The sequence below is a fragment of the Falco biarmicus genome, chromosome Z (genome assembly GCF_023638135.1).
Source record: "Falco biarmicus isolate bFalBia1 chromosome Z, bFalBia1.pri, whole genome shotgun sequence".
In the NCBI taxonomy this organism is placed as follows: Eukaryota; Metazoa; Chordata; class Aves; order Falconiformes; family Falconidae; genus Falco; species Falco biarmicus.
Genome location: NC_079311.1, coordinates 51,351,288 through 51,372,713, shown reverse-complemented (window position 1 = coordinate 51,372,713; position 21,426 = coordinate 51,351,288). Strand labels below are relative to the sequence as shown.

The 21,426-nt window shown below is 40.0% G+C and overlaps 1 protein-coding gene and 2 non-coding genes across 9 annotated transcripts in view; 1 reads left to right on the top strand and 2 right to left on the bottom strand.

Moving 5' to 3' along the window:
- Positions 1–21,426, bottom strand: part of NFIB (nuclear factor I B) — a 274,287-nt gene that overhangs the window by 212,713 nt on the left and 40,148 nt on the right. The window lies entirely within an intron of this gene.
- On the top strand, positions 9,273–9,344 carry TRNAH-GUG (transfer RNA histidin (anticodon GUG)). The gene has a single exon. It is a non-coding gene; the product is annotated as a tRNA-His (tRNA).
- Positions 15,419–15,490, bottom strand: TRNAH-GUG (transfer RNA histidin (anticodon GUG)). The gene has a single exon. It is a non-coding gene; the product is annotated as a tRNA-His (tRNA).

Below are 21,426 nucleotides of genomic sequence, written 5' to 3'. Positions count from 1 at the left end.
GGTCTCTCAGTGCTTTGCTCTCCTCACAAAATACTACAGCAATGAGTGCCCTGTAGTCCGAGGACGCTGGTGGTGAACCACAAAATGAGAGAAGATAAGATCATGTTTGATAAACATTTCATGGTACTGGTCATTGCAGAAGAAGAGGTTAATTGGATCAGGGTTACTGCAACTTTTTCAGATTATATTCATTTAAGACAGTTTATGTAGTGATTTGGTAATTACTTGATTGCATAACTACCAGGACCCTATAGCTGTAATTGCTACTAGTACATCCTAAAAGTTTTTTGTTTTTTTTTAATTATGCTTAGGAATACATCTGATTTTTAAATGATACTGATATATCATGAATACAATTTAATTAACATCTAGATATCATAGACAACATACTCTCTCTTCTTAGAAACAGATTTGTCAACATTAAGAAATGAAGTTCCCGCAGTACCTTTGAGAGATATTTTACAGGTAGAAAACCTAATTGTATGGAGCTTGAATGACATGCCTACTGTGGTCAGCTGATGCAAGCCTATGGCCAATTTTCCCAGTTCCTTTCCTATTACAGACAGGTAAGATACCAACCATGACGTTCTAGCACAACTGAGCTAGGTTAATATTATTGTTCCCTGCCACCATCCTCCAAAATCATAAGGTTTTATATTTCACTCATCATCAGTCTTTCCTACAATGAAAGAAGTTTAGGGAATATGTATCATCCTGAGAGCCCCCTCAGAGGGCGAACCCATGGCTGGTTATGCTGGTAGATATGAACTGGTTATAACCTCTGGTGAATGTAGCAGTGATTGATTAAACAGATGAGAGCTGGCAGTGGTAAACTTAATTCAATTACAAACAGAACAGCATGTGAAAATGCAGTCACTTTACATCCCCAAACCTTACAAAAGCTCTCCCCCATCATGTTTAGTATGATTCTGATGTACCCCAAAAAAGTAAAGATATTGAGGAACATGGTGAAGAAAGATTTGGTAAACAAGATTCCTGCTTACAGAGAAAATCTTTTCACTTTCTTTTGGCCCCAGTATAAATAATTTTGCCAATAAAGGTACCATTTAAGGGCAGATTCTCAGTGAGGCAGATCAGATCATGTCAGTGAATAATCTGAATCCTTCAAACATTCAAAATGTAAACGTAACTGGTGAAATCACTATTACATAATAGTTCTCTGTTTACACAATCATTTAATAGTGACTGAATAGATTTTAATAGTGTGAGTCAATCTTCAGGATCAGATGGTATTAATCAATGCCCTTAATTACCTTCTGAAGTTTAGATATTATCCAGATCCTGGACTGATTTTTAACCTGGCAATAACATTGTATTATTTTATAGATATCAACCAACTAATTGTTTGAGCTTTTTTAAAAGTACGTATTCTCTAAAAATGTTTATTCAGCATAAGAAAATCTCTTTCTGGCCAGTCAAATGCATAGTGAGGGGTCACAGATTAGATTTCTCAAGGAAGCCAAAAGCTTGACATTATTGTGCCTGTTTCTTATGAACTCCTGAAAGGTAAATTTTAATTACCATGCAAATTGAAGGCAGGTAATTTTTATACTCTGCAAGTTTGCAGCATAACAAAACATCATGAATATGGGATCTTAAGCACTTGTAGCTGCCTGTAGCATATTAAATAAGATAACCAGGGAATTTTTTAACAATGTATGTGTGGGGTTTGGATGGGTGTTTTTTGTTTATTTGTTTGTTTTGTATTCAATAGGTACAGTAAAAGACCTTATGGAGTGTAATTTCTTTCTGACTTTAGGACTGAAAGGACTAGCAAGTTCTGCTACTTCCAGAATTTACAGCAGCTCTGCTAACAGTGGCTCTCATTTTACCATCCCGAGCAGCACTTTCCTAATTCCAAATAGCATATTCAAGAGGTAATTAGCACAACAAAATCTGACTGTAATCATCTGAACCCCCTTATTTTAACACTAATTAATTAAAATTAGAGTAAGTTTTAAAATCTACTGTTCTGTTACCAAGAATAGAAAATGCATTTATGTAGGGTTTATAGCATAGGTTTTTGAGCTGGTGATTAGGGAACTCTCAGTGCAGCCAATATAAGGGTCAGACGTGAATTGTCAAAAGTTATCCCCAGAGATACGAGATGGCACATAAGAAAAGAAAACAAAAATCTTCTCTTTGCTATCCAAAAAGCATCACAGAAGCAGGGCAAGCACTACCATGTGTGCAGTCAACATCTGCCGGTTGCCAATGGGACAGTATCAACAGGGGAACAAATCTGAGGTCTCATGGGCCCACTGGTCCACTGCTGTTATCTCACGGACAGTAATAATATTTTACTAGCCTAATGCTTAAGTTTGTGTCAGCATTATACACAATGAAGTTGTCATATATTAATAATATACCATCTACTATGCTTGTGAGGGTGTTTTCAGTAATAAAACTTTTTAAAATCTGAAGGAAACATTGGGAACAGAAGAGAAGAAAAAACTTTCTGATAGCCAAACCACAGAAGGTGTAGTCCTGTATAGATGATGAATGTAGGCTTGAACATGGGAAGCTCTGAGTAAAAGCAGTTCTGGTAGGACCAGTTCACTTTCCTCTGAAAAAACTAAGGGTAACAGGAGTGGCAATATACCTAAAAAGGCTGAGAGAAGAAACCTCAAAGCAGCTTTACAGAAAGTGAAACACCTTTTCAAGTTTTAGCAAAATTATACGAAGGTTTGATCAATTTGCACAACAGTCTACATAACTGAACTGTTTATGGACCACCTTATTTTTTATTAGTATCTTGTTAATTGTGTTGTGAATAATTTTACACTGGAAATCTGGGCCTACAGGCAGCAGCTGAAAGCCGAAAAGGAATTTGTGTGAGTTCCCTTATAAAAATTTTTTTGTTCTCTTGCGTATGGTATTGGTAGCATTTTTCCTGCAATAACAATGAGCACAGCTGAAGATAAATGCCAAGCTATAGCAGCAATATTTGTGAGCAGTTACTCCAATCACAGGTGCTATGAGCTGGCGATGGTAGGCAAACATGGCTGTCATGAGGCTTTATGATAAATACCCATCACGACAGCAAAGCAGACTCCCTGGCAGAGAGCAGTGCCACTTCTGATCCACAGGCCTCCAGTGTTTGCTAGGCATGGGATAGTAGCAAATGTTGCTAGCAGGATTATGCTATGCTGCTAATGACTATTCATGTATCAGAGGAATTAGACAACTAGTTATTATGAAGGAGATTTCAGGAAACATTTTTCAAACTGAAGAAGCACAGGAGCTTGGGATGCACACAGTAGAAAGGGGGGGTTCATAGTTGCTCTTTGACACTAAAGGGTACAGTGTTGCCTACACCAAGATAACAAGCTGTTTGGCTGCAGAAATGTAACTGAGAGGTCATTTCATTCCTTGTAACATGATTCTGTTGAGAGAAATCTTCACGTTAGAACAAGTCAGAGACATCTGTCTATTTGCAACAACAAAACCTAAACCTTATTAAAAAATGTTCTGGGTGTCATGTACCTTGTTTTGTGAAAGCTGAGTTTCTGAGAGTCTAAAACATTCTCAATTGGTTTTTCTTTTTATCAACAATCTGTTATTTAAAAACTTGGTTTTTAAATCCCTTTCCTAATTTGAAAGATACTTAAATACCATCCGTGACCAGATACAGTTTGGTTATGTGGTTGGAATGACCTGATGAGTACTTCATTATTACAGGTGCCTTGAATATTTTTATCTGTCCTCTACATACAAAGTTAAGCAGGCATTGCATGAGAGGTGTATGAACATTTCCTTTGTATTTTTCCCTCTTGGTTACCCTTTCCATAGAACAAGCTGTAAATCAAGTTAATGTGGCTCTCATAAATTTTTTCCACCATTGGCCTTAGTTATTTGATGGAGGAATTTCTTCTCAAAGGATGCAGTACAGCATTGTCTGGAGCCAAGCAATCTATATTTGCTTGGCTTCTCTGCACTGTAACACCCAAAAGTCTGAGGATTTTGCAAGAGGGACATTGCTGGTCATTTAAACAGATGGCCTTGATTGTAGCTATCCATGTATCTACATGGGTATGTAGAAACCTGAGAAATATGTAGAAATCTGAGAATAAAAGGTAGGATTTCAAACAAGGAGTCTCTGAACAACGGTCTGTTCTGGTCTGATGTGCTCATTATGGAGGGATATATCACCTCTGAACTGCCTTGGAACTGGAGCAATTTTCAAAAACAAAAAGTAAACCAAATGCTGGTCATGAATTAAGACAAATTTTGGCATATCTGTGCCAGGCAGAGTGACACACAGCTGGATGGGATAGGTATTGGCTTTCAGTCACTGTCACTGTTCCCCTTTCGTTTATTCTCAGCATTTTGTGAGGCACATTTCGGCACCAGAATTCTACCACACACCAGCTGAACAGAGTCATAGGATGCTTTATTGATTTCCCCAGGCTCACATATGTTTAATTTGCCAGCCAGATGTACTTAAAGGCAGGTTTATTATCGAGTGTATTGTTTAGACACTATGAAAATTCATGTCTAAGTAAAAAACATTCACTAGCTCTTACATTAAGCCAGTAGTAACATAAGATGAGAAATTCAGTTAAAAAGTGATCGTTAATTGTGAGATGTCCATCATTAACCTCAGGTTTTGAAAAAGTTTAGAAAGAGTTTTTTTAAAACACTCTATTGAAAAAACACTAATTCACTTCAAACCCAAATATTTTTACTGTCTATTTACATTGCATATATATCCTAAACATTCTGCAGACTGCATTGAATTCTTATATAATCTGTCCACACATAATAACTCAGAAAAGTAAAAAATAATTAATGAGAGGCTCAATTTCTACATTTTATCAGTGGCAAAGATAATACTGTGTTGGAAGTGTTTAGTTTAACACCAAGGACTTTTCAGGCTCATTTAATATTACAATGTCATCAGGATTATTGCAGTGGAACTTAGTTCATCAAAGAGTTTTCTTTGAAATGCACACATCTTAAGAAGAGCCACTTTTCTTTTTTTTTTTTTTTTTTTTTCCCTCCAGAAAAATGCACAGGGCTTAGCTGAGTTAGCTCTTCTGCATCATTAATTATAGCTCAGGAAAAAGCCTCTTAACTCTGGGGCTGTTTTGCTGGATGCTATGTCATCATTCAAGAGTGAAATAACTGATCACATGTATCCATGGATTCCTTAAAGTTGATATAATTACACGGGAACAGACATTCAGTCCAGTGAAAATTCAAGTCATGATACACAAGGAAAGAAAGGCAGTAACACAGGTAGGAGACAGGTGGCAGGGTGACAGGGTGACTGGCAGTGATAGCATAACCTGAACTGTAGCACTAACATTTCCTGCAATACCAAAAACTGCTACATATGGCCTCTTGGATGTTTTGGGACAGAGGTCTGCTCTACCACTTGAGTTAGGGTGCTTATACACTTGAGAGGTCTTGCTATCGCCAAATAGTGACACCTCAAACAGAAAAGGTGATGTGTCTTTAGTTCAAATCCATTTGCCTCTGGGTTTTGTCTTGATCTGGAACCCTCTCTTCCTTACCATTGCTTACCCTAATGTAAGGCAGCCTGACCACCCGTTAGCACAGCTGCTTCTTCTGCTTCTGCTACGGAGTTAGGCCCAGCCACTTCTGGGATAATTTTTAAATGGAGAAAATACTGGAAACATAGTGTGCCAGGATTATTTCAAGGAGACCTGCTCCTATTCGCTACCACTAGGCCAAGATTCCCAATTTCCAATTCGTCAAGCTCTTACCTAAATTTTTAGCAACAGTCAATTAAAGAAACATGACTAACACGCTGTCAAATCCAAGCATCTCCAGAGGCTGGTGTTTTGTACTCAAACATGCTGACGCTGTCTAATGAGACAAGTTTTCCCGTGGTGCCAGTGGCAACTGGTCAGGTTTAACTAGTTACAAATGCACAAGCTGAACCAAAGGCAGAAGCATGCTTGCTAAGGTCACAGGCATGCTTTTGAGCTTAAATTGTTTTTAAAATCTCTCTTTTTCTTAAATGATACATAGTATCATGCAATCAGTAGCTTTACCTTGGGTACCCTGACAATAACCTGGTTTGGTTTCAACAAAAGAGAAGTACAGGGAATGCAAGTGCCAGAGAAAGATTACCGGGCTGCTGGTAGGCCTCACATCCATAAATAAATATGCCTTCATAAGTGGATAGGCATTTAATCAACATGAGACCATGCATGAGTATTACAGGTGTAAAAGTATTTTTTTAGCACACAGAATCTGACAAAGCAATGCAAATAAAGCTGTACATATGTGTCCAGGTGCTGAAAAGTGGCCTTCTGGATTATCAAAATAATTTAGACTTTTGGATCAAACCCAGGGCACTGCCAATACCAGGACAAGATAAACTCCTAAATGTGGAATTAATTTGCAGCACAATAGTGGTTATTTCTACTATTGTGCCAGCACATACTTGGTGGAGTTATTAAAAAAAAAGGCAACAAAAAAAGAGCACAGTCTGAATAGACTGGCAAACTGACATATTTTTATTTATTTGTGGTCAGTAGAAGAAAAATTAGCCAACTCCTTTTTCATAGTCACAGGGAGTTTGGGTGGAACAGTGTAATCTACATTCATTCACCTTGGCAAAAAGAAAAGCTAGAAAATTCCAGGCAATCTTGCTAATCTATACATTTAACTATTCACATCCATGACTTGGCACCTCTAACACCCAGCAGAAATGTAACACATGCATGCACAGGGCAAGATCCATGTTACAGAGCCTTTGTCAGTTCTGAAAACACAGAAAAAGACACTTAAAGTTGTCCTAAATGCTTTTGTATCAACTAAGATGCTCAGCCTCTATTGCTTACTTCGCTGGCTCACTCAGGCTTTGTGGGTGTTGACAAGGAATGTTGTCAAGCTTTCAGTATTCCATTTCTTGGCACTTATGGACTCCCTCTGCTCAAATGCCTGTGCTGTTAAGCATAGATATACATTATGGAATTTTTACCAAAAAAAAAAAAATTGCAAGCACTAATATTTTATTTTGGTTATTAGGCCTCAGGCCTTTGCATTGCTCTTGGTTGTTTTTTTGGTTTTTTTTTTTGTTGTTGTTGTTGTTTGTTTGTTTTTTTCTTCTTTTTTCTTTCTTTCCTGAGAGTCAGAACCATTGAGGCTGGCCAGCCCCTCTGCAAGTCCCACTGTGACTTGAACAGGGTCAGCCACAGCTGGTTACCCAGGTCCATGTCCAGTTTGAGTATCCGCAAGCATGGAGATTCCACAACTTCTCCACAGCCTGATCTGGTTTTCAACCACCCTCACAGTAAATAAGTATTTTTTATTTAAAAGGAATTTCCTTTATTTCATTTTGTGCCCATTGTCTTCTGTCCTGTCACTGCATACAACAGAAAGGAGCCTCACTCTGTTGGAAGGAGGGTTCGCCGGAGTCAAGAAGATGCTCAATATGAGTTATGCATCTTGCTCAGCTTTATTAGTTTCTAACACTACTTATATAAAACCGTTACACATGCACATTTGTAAAGCAGAAATATAATTGTTAGTAGTCTCTAAACACGCACGGTTCTCACACCCCTAATTATCATGACTAAAATAAGCGTTCTGTCCATGTAGCTAATTGAGTCGCTGTGCTTCAGCCTTGTAGTTTGTTACTCCCTATATTACCATACCGGTCCCTACCTTTCTTGGCCCTGCACCTGCTTTCCCAGCAGCTGTAGCTTGTTACAGCCACGGCCTGTTGGCACGACATAATTACTTGGTCTCAGGACTCAAGAATAGCTCAAGGCTACCTTTCTTGTTAACTTCAGCACAGTAACTTCAGTACAGTTCTGATTACAGGTCTATTCTAATACCAGGCCTGGACTGTGCAGATCTTCAGAGATTCTAAATCCATGCTTCTGCAGCCATTCTTTTGCATGGCTCCATCTTCTTTACCCTTCCATCAGGTGTTTAGGCACATTAATAAGATCCCCCCCTAAGTCTGCTCTTCTTGAGCCTAAGAATTCCTAACTCTCTCACACTTTCCAAGCTTCAAGCTCTTCATCACCTTAGTGGCTCTTTAGTGGACTCACTCCAGTATGTCCCTGTCCCTCTTGTACTGTGGAGCCCAGTGCTGGACACACCACTCACATGTGTCCCACCGGTGCTGAGTGCAGAAAAAGGATTACCTCCCTTGATCTGCTGAAATGCTCTGCCTGATGCAACCAAGGTTGTCCTTTGCCAAAAGAGCACTTAGCTGGCTCATGGTCAACTTGGTATCCATCAGAACTCCCAGAGCTTTCTATGCTGCTTTCCTGTTGGTCAGCTCCCATCTTGTGCTGGTGCATGAGGTTGTTTCTCCCCAGGTGCTGCATTTGGCACTTCCACTTACTGAGCTTCATGGAATTCCTGTCAGCCCATTTCTTCAGGCTGACGAGGTCCCTCTGAATGACAGCACAACCATCTGGTGTACCTACCAATTCCTTCCACTTTTTTAACTAATTGACAAAATTGTGAAGAAACTTGCTATTATCGATCTTGTTGTCATTGTCAGACAGACATTGTCAGAATTAAAAAGTGAGACTAAATGGCAGCTATGAGATCTTTAATAAAGACAATTATCAGAATAACTCTACTATGAACACTGAAACATTAACTCTCAAGCCTCAACAGAAATCCTTTGGTGAGTCAGTGCTGTCAACATTTGATATTTTACTAGAAATCTTTTTTTCTGCCAAGTCTGTTCAAAATCTGCCACAATGTACGAGCATGCTGTGACAGTCCAGTGGCTGGTACTATGTGCTGTGGCTACAGCAACCTTGGTTCAAATCTGACTTCAAGCAGGAGAGGAACGTGTGTTCTTATGCTTACTTTTCAACAGCTTTAAAAATAATTATGTAGCTTTGAATGCCCTTTCACCAGATTTTCCTCCATAACTAGGTCCATCATTGAAAACAGATAGAAGATTCACAGTCCAAAATTATTGTATCTTTGGAGATAGACATTGGCCAAACAGAAGGCAATGAAAGGTTTCCACACCGGACTGTAATTACCAAAAGGAGCAGGAATATTTTTCTGCCACCATAACATTTGTGCCTATCTTCTGCATATATTTCTCTGTTGGCATTGCCATTTTTGGTTGAGGGATGCCCAGGCATGGCGCTCTAGTAACCCCGAGGAGGAGGTCCCCCCAGGGGCTAGGCCATCATGTGGAACACTGTAGACAATCTGCACTAGGTGGCAATGCTCGCATGGCTTTGCTAGAGGGGACAGAAATCAGGAGACATTGGACATGTCCTCTGTAGCTTGCCGTGATCGTATAGTGGTTAGTACTCTGCGTTGTGGCCGCAGCAACCTCGGTTCAAATCCGAGTCACGGCACAGGGGAGAGGGAACCCACTTTTGGAGGCTTGGTGCTTGGAGACACACCACTGTGTATGTGACATCCACCCAAGCCCTCACCCTGCAGTACCTGCTGAACAGACCTCAGTGTCTGAAGCACAGAAAAAAGTTGAGAGAAAGCAGCAGCTGCATAAAAAAAATTCATGTAGTTCATTGCTACATGATAAGGTGGTTGACGCTCTTTGCACCGCAGGTTTTTTTTTTCTCCTTTTCTGTGATTTTAAGCACTTCACACAGATGTTGTTGTACTAAGGTTGTCTTGGACAACATTTTCACTGACTTCATTCTGTGAATATTTTAACATACTGCCTTTCTCTCTTCCAGTAAAGGCTGTTTTCTTTCTATGACCTGTCCCCAAGGATGACTCATCACAAAAGAAAATTCCAGAAAAAAAATTCAGGAAAGAGCAACAAAGGAGGCATGATATTACATGCAATAATTTTCTTTATTGTGAGCCTTTTTCATATCTTTGTTCCAAGAATGATACACTTATAAGTCCAGTAATCAATACCAGCAAATGAGAAACATTATGTCTAGGTCTGAAGTTTGCTTAAGCAACACACTGCTGGAAATAGAATTCTGTCTTTGTGGGGAGATGGCGATGTGACTGGGAGGATCCTGCCAAGAGAGAGGGAAACAGTCTGATTCTCTGTTCATCCAGGCACCATTCACCCATCCTGCTTACGCTGCCTGGCAGGTGTTGCTGTTTATTGGGGCAGGGGTCCTAGGGACCAGTGGTTTTCCAGTATGGGAATGGTGAGGAAAGGAAGTTAGCTGAAAGGCACAAGGAAAAAAAATTTCAAGAAACACTCCCAAGTGCCTACAGATAGACATTTTATATAGTGATTGAGCCATGCAGCAACACACTAGTACTTCTGATTTGTTATTAATAGAAGATGCTCAAAAAATGTATTGAGCTTCAGATCATATGATCAATTCTAATTTCATTATCATTAGATAGCTATACATCTTGCTGACTGAAGTAAAAACTACTCATTTTGAACAAATGATTTCTTCATACTTAAGCACACAGCCTGACTGCATGTCAAAAGAAAAAGCAGGGGATGAAAAAGGAGAAGGTAACAAATATTCATTTATGGGAAATGGCTGTGTGTTTCCAACAGCTGAGGCTGGGATGTCAGAAGTTTTCCTTACTGAAGGTAATGTATGTCCTTGAGTGGTCAAACACCTTTCAGGCATCCAGACGCAGGCTTCCCAGCTCCCGGCAAACTTTCTCCAGGTGTCTGTCCAGGGCTCAGTGAGGAAGCAAGACTATCTTGAAACTATTGAGATGAAAAGGGATTGCTTTTAAAGCAGAACTCACATAACTATGAAGACCAGCAGGGAATATTTAATTCTATTAAACCCATCTCTCATCAAACAAGAAATAAGAAGGACAATATGGTGAAATAAAGCAGTTTATTGCTCTTAGATCACCCTTAAATCTTTTTCTAGAATCTACACTTTTGTCTCTCTGGAAGGCTTCATGTTTCTTATATTAGGCCTTCAAGAGTTCTTTTGCAATTATTTTTCAGTCAATTTCTGTTCTTATGCAAAAAAACCTTCAAAATGTGTTTCTGAAGAGAACTTTCCATGATATGCTAGTTTTCTTACTGTTGCTTTAGCTAAATGGTTCAGACTTTTCTTTCTGAAGTGTAACAGTAAAACACTAATTTACCCCATGTGGTTTTAATACAAATGCCTTCATGGTTATATCATGAAGAAGTTTTCTTCTGTGTGCCAGTACAAAGGTCAGTATACCTTGCCTTCAGCTGCATGGTGAGTAATAACAACAGTGTAGGTCCCAGAATAAACACATCCTACTATGCCAGATTTTCCTAAAGAGTTTAGACCCGCTACCCCCAAACAAATGAGTTATAAAATTCTGGAGAGTAAAATAAGAGGTTTGCTGCTCACATCAGAGAAAAAAAGCAACAACAACAGAAATTATTATTCCAGGAGTCTGGAAGCTTGAGTTCTAAACTGGGAATGCAGGGATCCAGAAGAAAGAAATCACCAGAAACAGTGCAGTGGCTACGTTATTGGCTCCATGCACAACTCCCAGGTGCAAAAGGCATGTAAGTGTTGGTTTAGCAGCACAGAGATGCTGATAATGTTAACATTACAGACCATGTTGTAAGAGAAATTTTTTGCTATATTAGCTTGGACTATCAAAACTATGGTCTCCTCAAACATTTTTAAGACACTGTGTTTTGGGATCCCTTTGGATGGAGGCTTCTTTGTGACAAAGAAAATATTCCTTTGTATTTGGTGCAGAGAAAACATATACAATATTTCTCTATAAAAGCATGGAGGATAATTTGCAAAACATTAAGCACATCAACGACTTTCATAAAGGTTTGTGAAAGATATACTTATCAGATGAGTTTGAATCTAACTCAAAGAGCTGATTTTGCTTCTGTGAAATTCCAAATCAAGATGACACATCTATAAAGTTTTTAGAATAAAAAAATGGGAATTTAGAATTCAACATATATCATATATTCAATATTCAAACCCAGAGATAGATAAATAATTTAAAAACCTAACACAAAATAGTATTTTGATAGTTTGGGATATTTAGTAGTTTTACATTTGTACTGAACTCTTGATGAAGAAGTGAAATCAGGCCCTACTCAGCAGTTTGAAATTTAGTGCAGAAAGTTGTAGGATTCAAACTTGAGCCAAAGCTTAACCCAAGGTGGTACAAGTCAAAAGCTTCAAAAATTGACCACAGACTTCACATGTGGTCCAGTGCAGCTCTTTCTAGTTCTGTGAGTGGCTGCCGGAGTTTTAAAAATATGAAGCCACACAGCCTTATTTAGAGAGCAGGACATGCTTTCTCTTAAGAAACACCAACGACAGATTGTGAGAAAAGCTAGAGAACTGCAGCCTCAGACATTGTTTATGCAGTTATGTTTACACATCAGGCTCAGGAATCTCCCTGTCTGCCAAATTTTCCCCAGTTACTACCCATCCTACAATAATACCCTCTAAACTCAGAGATGAATTTCCAGAGGTAAAATCATCCCACCTGTGAAATGAATTCCTGGCATTCTTTGCTAAAGCACAACCAGTTATTTAAGCTTTCAGGAGTTCTCTCTACCACAGATCTCCTTTCAAAGAGTCTTCTTGACCAGAGCCCTTTGAAAGGATTTCAGAGGGGACCTATAAAGATTTTAATATGAGCTGCACTCCTGTAAAGAGAATGAAAAACAGAATTAATTTGATTTGATGACTGCAGATTCAAAACAGCCACTGCCTTCTATACTGCTCAACACCTGATATGAGCATTGGACAGGGTACAAGCAGCTCTGCTGCACTCCTGAAAAATGTAGGAAGTAGAACAGAAATCTACATCAGATTCAATTAACATTTCAGAAGTTTTTCAAGTCTTTCTCCATAGCTTAAAAACTCTAGCAGTTTTAACCCTAATTTACAACAGCTAATGTTAAAATACAATAAGAAGAAATAAATCCCTCCCCAAGCATTGTTGATGGGTACGTCCTGTTAGTTTCAGTGGCAAGGTGTGAGTTAAGCATGCTAGGATATGGAGATGGACACCTCTACATTTTAAAGGTTTCTGTTCTATGCAGAAGACAATGGCAGAGACAAAAAGGAGACAGACGGTTTGCAGACAAAGGCATGCACTATTTTTTCCTGTCCCATTTTTTAAATCCCATTCTTCATTTCTCACCCGATCTGCTTGCTGTGTAAAGGCAGAGAAGGCTGCTGAACCCTTCTCTCTGGCCTTCAAATTGTTCTTAGACAAAAAAAAATATAAAATTCAGGGCTTCAGAAATAGACTTATGTAAACCTGGTTCCTTGTTAATATTTTGAACATATAGTTATTAGACCACGGTTTCTAACTGGAAAAATGTTATGTGGACATATCTGCTAGAAATGAAGATCCACATATTTCAGAAACATATGGCAGTTCTTTGTACAATTTCAAGTTCAAAATCAGCTGCAGGATATCTGTGCTTTCTAGTCTGCAATCCTGTTATCCTTGGAAAAATTTTTGCACTAGAATTTTTGTTTTGTTTTTCCCTAATGAGAAGAGAAAATTGATACATATTTTCTCAGGAAATAGAATTCTGGGAGCCACCTGCACTTGTATGTTTATAATCCACAATGAAATTGGGTTTTAACTTTGATTCTTTTGTGAGGAGAATAAATAATTGCAGGGGGGAATTGGTAAGAAAGCTCTGTTTCTCTGCCTACACCATTCTTGCTGTTAGTTTGTAGCTCTAGTATTGAGGTAGCAATACAGACAGTGGTATCCTAAATAAATCCAGAATGACCACTGTTCCTAGGCAGAACAACATAAAATTAAAAAAAGGACATTTTGAATTTGTCTGGTGTCAAAACTGTTCAAAATCATCAATATTACTGTAACTAGCAATAAGGTAACACAAGGTTTCTACGCTTTAGCTACAGATGAACACTGGATATAGAGAAGTCAGTTCCAGGGAGGCTGTGGTCCAGCAGGGGTGACCCTTGAATGATACAGCAGCCTCAAGATGATGCATGAGTAGAGCAGAATTTCTGGCATCCCGATTTTTGTATTTCTTTTCTAGGACTTCATTCACTAGGATGCTGTAAAGAGTATATGCGCCTGTGATGAGTTCATTTGGTATTTCTGGAGTTTATAAAACCTAACACAGCAGGTGACATTTCTGAGAGACTGCAGCAGGGACAGAGTATGAAAGATCATCCTGGTCTGTTTTATGCTAGTGCATGTGTCTACATTGCTTCCTTTTGGGAAATCAGTCACCTGTATCTCATCAATTAGACCAAGAAGTCAAGAGCTAATTGCTCTGATACGCTCCTAAAAGGCTGAGTGATATTTAGACAGAAAATCTGAAGTCAGTCAGAGGAATACCCAAAGATAATTTAAAAAACACAACAGCAAGAGCTCTCATGAACCTGAGGGAGGTGGCAAGATGCCAGGGGACACTAGCCTACTACACCAAAAGTGGGACACCTAAACCTACACCCTCCAGAGCAGAGGTGCTCTAACAGGTTTGCAGGCATATGTGGCTTCATTTTTTTCCTCACAGTGGTGCAAAGAAAGTTTTGTTTCATTTCCTTACTGGGTAGGAGGGCAAGGAAAGCTCCTGATGCTTTGCAGAGAAAAAGGCACCTGTCATTCACACTCTGCAAAAGCTGGGCCTGTTGCATGAAGCTTGAATATGTCTGGCCCTGGTGGAGACGTAATCTGTTATGCAGAGGACTGATACCCTGTCAGATGAAACACTGAAAGAAAAACAATGCTTGCTCTTGCTTTAACTCCTTACCAAATTAAAGAACCAACTACCAGAAACTCTATTCAGTGGCATCCAAATAACCTCATAAATAACAATCTCTTATTAATATAGTTGTTACCACCTATGTCATTTTGTTGTTAATTTATCAGTTATTACACAAATTGCCATTATTTACCATAACTAATCTATAAAATCTGCATGGTTGTTTTAGAAGTCCTTGAAGGTCTTTTCTAACCGCAGTGATTCTATGATTGATTCTATTCTGAGAATCTGAACTCATATTACTCAGTGAGGCAGGACAGTGAAATTACACACTGTTCTTACCACAAAAGCAAAGGGAATCACTGAGATCACTGACAAGTAATCGTTCCTCTTGTCTGTCACCAGCAAAGACCTTCTGCTAGCAGCAGTTCATACAGGTAAGCAGGATTTCCACATCTACCACTGTCACATTTCCAAGCAATTCTGACTGATTACTTTATTATCAGGAAAAACTAGGAAAGATCAAACCCAAACACTTCATGGCTCAGTCCAGATCTTAAGTAGTTGTAATGAGTAAAAATTACATGCTCACTATGCCACTGTGTTTACTACAATATCCATAAATGTTTAAATAAAAAAAATCCCACTTGGCAACTTGTGGCACATACTCTTTTACCAAATTATTACTGTAAAAGTTTCAGAGCTTCTAATTGCTTTCTCATTTTAATCTTAGACATTACTAACAGATTATTTCTGGCATGCAGCCTGCAGTTACATCACTTCAAAAGATGCGTGTTTTGCTGCCGTGACTCGGATTTGAACCGAGGTTGCTGCGGCCACAACGCAGAGTACTAACCACTATACGATCACGGCAAGCTATCAGAAAACTCAAAATTGAAGTGACAACGGTTTTCCCCAGTGTCTCCAAAATTTTATACAAATGGTGCCACCTACAGTTTACACTGAGTTTTAGCAGCAGTTTGTTCTAAACATTCTTAAAAGTATTACGTTACTGTTTCTCAAAATTGCTTCCAGACTTACTTTTCCTTTCTCTTAATAATCCATGCTTATCAGGATTGCCTAAGAACAGGCTCAGAAGAGTTATAATAACCCTTCCTCTGTCCCCCAAATCTTTTCAGAGAGAACCTTTTCCTCCTGTGTTATCAGTGGGGAAGGCAAAGTCATGACAGCAGAAAGGTCTGGCGGTGCTGTAGGGGCAGGCTTAGGCAAGTGAACCAAATCTACTTAACTGAAACCTGCATTTGCTGAGTTGAGCCAGGTATGATTCATTCTAATGTAAGTGCTTGTATTGATGGATATCCTCCATCTTACCTCTGCAATAAGCTCAGAACATAAAAAACACTTTTTCCACAATTTGCATTATCTACTAAGGAGATGGTCAGCTACTACGGATGAAGTCTGACGGCAGTGAGCACTTAGCTTCTATCAACTAAGACCATAAATCAGAGTTATACTGAAGCAGTTGCTGAGAAGCACCTGCCCTTTGTCAGGTGTTTGGACACAAAAAGTGTCAAGGAGTACCAAGAAGGATTACAGAGCCCTGGGAGCAGTGGTAAGGGACACTGCAGCACAGGTAGTTTTTTCATCAGTCTCCCCTGTCAAAGGGAAGAGGTTTGAAAGGGCCAGTCATATCTGGCAAGCCAACAAATGTTTATGGGCCTGGTGTCATAGCCAGTGGTTTGGCTACTTAGACCATGGGACTTGCTTTGAGAAACCTGGTCTACTGGGAGCTGGTGGAATCCACCTGTCAGAGGAGAGGAAGAGCATCTTTGGCCACAGCCCTGCCAAGCTGGTGAACAGGGCTTTAAACTGAAGTTGTCAGGGGAGGGGAGCCTCTATCCATCCCACTCCTACTAGTTCGATGCCAGTGCCAGCAAGAGATGCCCAGACCCTGGAAATGTATTGAAAGTCAGTAGGAGAACACCTGAATAGCAGCACAAAGGAATTCCAGCCAGTCCAGCCAGTAATTCAGCTTCACTGGGGGCCCAACTTAAATGCCTCTGTGCAAACACACCTGGCCTGGGCAATAAACAAGAGGAGTTAGAGATGTGCACAAGCCTGCAGGGCTACGATCTTATCACAGAGGCATGGTGGGATGGTTCCTATGCTGCTAGAGTTTTGGAACAGAAGGATACAGGGGTTTTTAGGAAGGACAACAGGGGAGACAAGGAGGGGGTGTCACCCTTTATGCCAATGACCAGCTGGAGTGCAGGGAACTCTGCCTGGGGATGGATAAAGAACTGACTAAGAGCTTATGGGTAAGGACTGAAGGGGGGGCAGGGACGGGTGTCTGCTACAGGTCATCTGACCAGGAAGACCAAGTGGATGAGGCCCTCTGTAGACAGAGAGGAGCAGGCTCATGTTCACAAGCCCTGGTCCTCATGGGGGACTTCAGCCATCCCACTATCTGTTGCAGGGACAACACTGCAGGCTACAAGCAGTCCGGGAGGTTCCTGGAATTTGTTGACTATAACTTCCTTCTCCAAGTGATGAAGGAGCCAATGAGGAGAAGTGTCACCAACAAGAAGGGGCTGGTGGGGAATGAGAAGTTCAAGGGCAGCTTTGGCTGAAGTGACCAAGAAATGGTGAACTTCAAGATCCTTAGGGCAATGGAGAGCAGACTTTGGCCTTCTCAAGGATTTGCTTGGTAGAGCACCATGGAGTAAAGCTTGGAGGGAAGAGGGGCCCAAGAAAACTGGTTAATATTCAAGGATTGCCTCCTCCAAGCTCAGCAGTGATGCATCCCAACAAAGGGGAAGTAAGGCAAAAGTGCCAGGAGGCCTGCATGGATGAACAAGGAGTTTGTGAGCAAACTCAAACACAAAAAGGAAGCCTGTAGATGTGGAAGCAAGGACAGGTAGCTTGGGAGGAACACAGAGAAATTGTTCGAGCAGACAGGGATCAGTCTACCAGAAGTGGTAAACATCTGACATATAAATAATCCCTCAACTGAAGTTTGCTGTTGCCTTATAAAGCCATTATGCTTAGCAGACATAAGCAATGACAGAAAAATAAGGACTCTCCCTATCTTCCCCCTCCATTCCTGTCTTTCAGTTCTCATGCTATGGCTGAGAGTTCCACAGTCTGGAAAGCAGGTGTCAGCAGGATAAGCTGCTTAATACTCTGGCAAGGAAAAAGGGCTGGAAAAAGCAATCCCCTCTAGCACAGCTTGTGCACTACAAGGTGAATGTTACCTGGAAAGCCATCACATATATGTTGGTTGGGTAAGAAGTCACAGTAAGGGAAGGACCTTGTCCCTTTCCCTCACCAGCCTGCAAGCCCCTTGAACTCTAAAGAAATCTCTGAAAAGCTAGACAGTGATTGCCATTTCTGGGTGAAAGCTTTGATGTGATAAGTCCTATGATACCACCCAGTACTCCAAAGACCTTGATTAAACTGGACAAAGAAACTGGTCACAAGTATTTAACAGCAACTATCAGGACAGTGTATCCAGTGGCCTTATTACTGCAGACTCCACCCCCATCCCCCTTTTTTTAAAATATATTAATTGAAAAACATGGAAGACTGTAGTGTAGAAAGAATGGTGGTAGATAAGGGCTGAAATCAGCTCAAAATGCCTTAACAGTGAACAGGACAGTAGTATCACCTGGTCACCTGCATGTGAGCATAAGTGCATTTGGAAGATGTCATTGCTTAGCATCATGCATGCATGGGCAGATGGAACAAACCTAGAACAAAAATGATTCAATAGTAACTTCTCTGAAGTTTCTTGTTATTGTAGATCTGTGGAAGTAGAGCTTTTAGAATATTTACTGCATTTCCATACTTAGGACCTTAAATATCCTTAGGGTTTTTTAATTTCAGATCTTGTTATTACTGGTTACCTGCCCTGAAGTAACAACAGCAACTTCAATTTTGTTTCAGTTCCTAAGAACATTCAGATTTCCTCTAAAGACAAAGTCTAGTAAATGTTATAGGTACAGGTTTCTGTCCATGGCATCCCCCTTCAAAGTAAGAGGATTAAGTTAAAATTACTGCAGGACTTCTTCATGTGCTTTATAGCATGATATGAAGGAGATGAAGGAGATTTTAAATGTGGTTTGTCTTAAAAATCATCAATAAAATATTTGCAGCTGTGATGAGACAGGCCTCTTGCAAGCTCTGGAACCCATATTATTCTACTATGCAGTGTCACCTCCCATAGCAGTCATAAGGGTGCCTTATTTTTTGCAACAGTGAAATGGGTTTGCTAGAGTCATTTTCATGTGATTGTTTTAAATCTGGGTCTCAGAGAAACAAAAAAACACTTGTAGTTCCATCTTGTTGTACAGAGCTTAGAATGTAACCTAATGCATTTTTTACTGTTGAGTCACTTGATACTTCTATATGCATGCGAATAAAATAAAAGTTATAATAATTAAATGTCATCAATCACAGCCACAAACCTTTGGATTAAGATCAGTACACAAATATTTGAGATGATATGACAAGCAGTAACCACTGGGTAACAAATTATAATTTCATCAATTGTACTACACTGGTACTACTTTCCACTCAGTCTCTACACATCTTGCCATTGTTTGCATTTTTTTCACATTTCTGTTAGTAAAATGTTATTACTGTTCCTTATTTTTCCCCAGAATAAGGTTGGTGCACATGAGCATGCCTTGTGCAGTACTGGCACAATTGTGATTCGCTGTCCCTGAGCCCAGCCTTGCTACTCCTACTTGGGCTTAGAAAACAGCTATGACATTTTCATCCACATAACTGAGAAAACATACTAAATATTTGCAGCTTCCTTTATTTATTAAATTGTGTGTTGTTTGTTTTGTCTGAAAACAATATTCATTCCAAACAATGACTTTTTCTGTTTTCAGTTTTGTACAGAGCATTTATCTTGTTCAGGATTGAATCTCTGGTCAAAGGTAAAAAGGGTAATCAGAAGACACTCTTCCATCCTCCTCACGCCCCACCCCCCCAAAAAAAACCCACCCCACAACCCAGCCACCAAACCACCAACCCCTAAACCCTAAAAAACAACAAACAGCCAACCCCAAAACCAAAACAAACAAAACCCCTACAGGTTCATGGGCAGGTCTAGAAAAAGGAAGACTTAAAGCACATGCAAATAGCATCTCACACACATTCTCAAAGAATCAAGGAGATTTTTTACCTATGGGATTAAAAATTAATGTAAGGTGGATTTCCCCTAGTGTCTCTGAACTTTTCCATTTACTATTAACATAAGCAAGCATTTAATGGGACTAGCCTTCAGGCTACTCAGCTGTGTTTTAGTTGAGTGCCCCCAGCATCAGGCCATGGAGTTTATACTTTTTGCCAGTGAGCTAGCTGTGCAAGGGTAGCACTTGGCTGATAAAGAACTTGAGACAGGCATGCCCTCTCCACACCCACAGCCAAGTAGCCCAACACATCCAAATAGGAAATGGGAAACCCTGATCACGTCTCTCCTCTGCCTACTTATGTTATGTATCTGGGTTTCACAGTCTTTTTCATGCCTGCCTCTACCAGAAAGGATGTGTTTCTTCTGATCTTGAAGGTAAGATACACAACGTCTCTATTTGATTTTGAGTGACAATCTTAATCTCTGTGACTCTCAGAGTAATTTCATGCTGTTCAAATACCTATTCTGACCACATGATAGAGAATGCTTGGGTGCTAGGTCAAAGCCCCAAATTAGCTTAATACTGTCTTTAAGATACTTTGTTTAAAACATCACCAGTTTGCAGCATGATCTTGAATATCCATATTTAAGTGGTTATTGCCATTTGTATAGTAGGTACTTGTCATAACAATACATTTTGGGATGTACAAGTGGAAAACTATCTTTCAGAACTGTTTTATACTGTTAGAAATAGAATTCTACTGGCATTTGCTGTGCTTGGTGTTTTGCTCATGGATGCCTTCAGGCAAGAAAGCCCATCCCCACACACATGCACATGGATGATTTTTCTCAGTAAAAATAAAACAGAATTTATTACAGGCTGATAAAATTTGACTTCGGGCTCTTTGCTATTAAAAATATAAAGGATTAAAGAGTTTTTGATGCAGCAATAATAAGGGCATTCAATCAAAGTTAGCATTTGTAGGAGGCATAGTCATGACACCGGATCAGAGAAGCTGCTTTGAAGACATAACGCAAAATTGGCGTTCTGACATTGTCTAGACAGCAACACCCAACATCCTTGTAGGGGAAGGTGAATGCCATGGTATGTATATCCACTTGTTAGTTTCATTGCAGAGTTAGCTTACCTAATATTTACAGGTCCTATCCTGTCATTGTGTTTTTAATGAACAGGAAACAAGGGGCAGAGTTGAAGTTACATTTCAGTATTGCAAACTGTTCAGGCCAGCACCTGGAGGCCTTCTCTGCTCCTTTGGTCTGGTGCCATTATTTGCACAGTCTGAAGTCCTGGTGTGGTGTATATAGACAATTCTGATTAGGTGGTATTCTACAATTGCAAGGAAAAGGTTTTTACTGCTACATACATGCAGAGCATTCAGTCACTGCTGAAATGATTGGCGAATGCCTTTTATTCAGTGTTGTCACCACTCCACGTGGGCATACCAGCCACATGGACTGAAAGCCACCTGACTTCCCAAAGGCAAGGTGTACTCCATTCTCTGACCTGCAAGGAACACTCCCCTATTGCTCATCTACCTTGCAGAACCCTTTGTGTTGCACGTGTGAGTCGGAAAATATCCCACTGCCAGCCTTGCAGGCACAGCTTTCACCAGAGTCGAGCTTTCACACCCTAATAAAGACTGAACATTAGAGCCATCAAAGGGTGTACAGGGAGGGTGAGGGA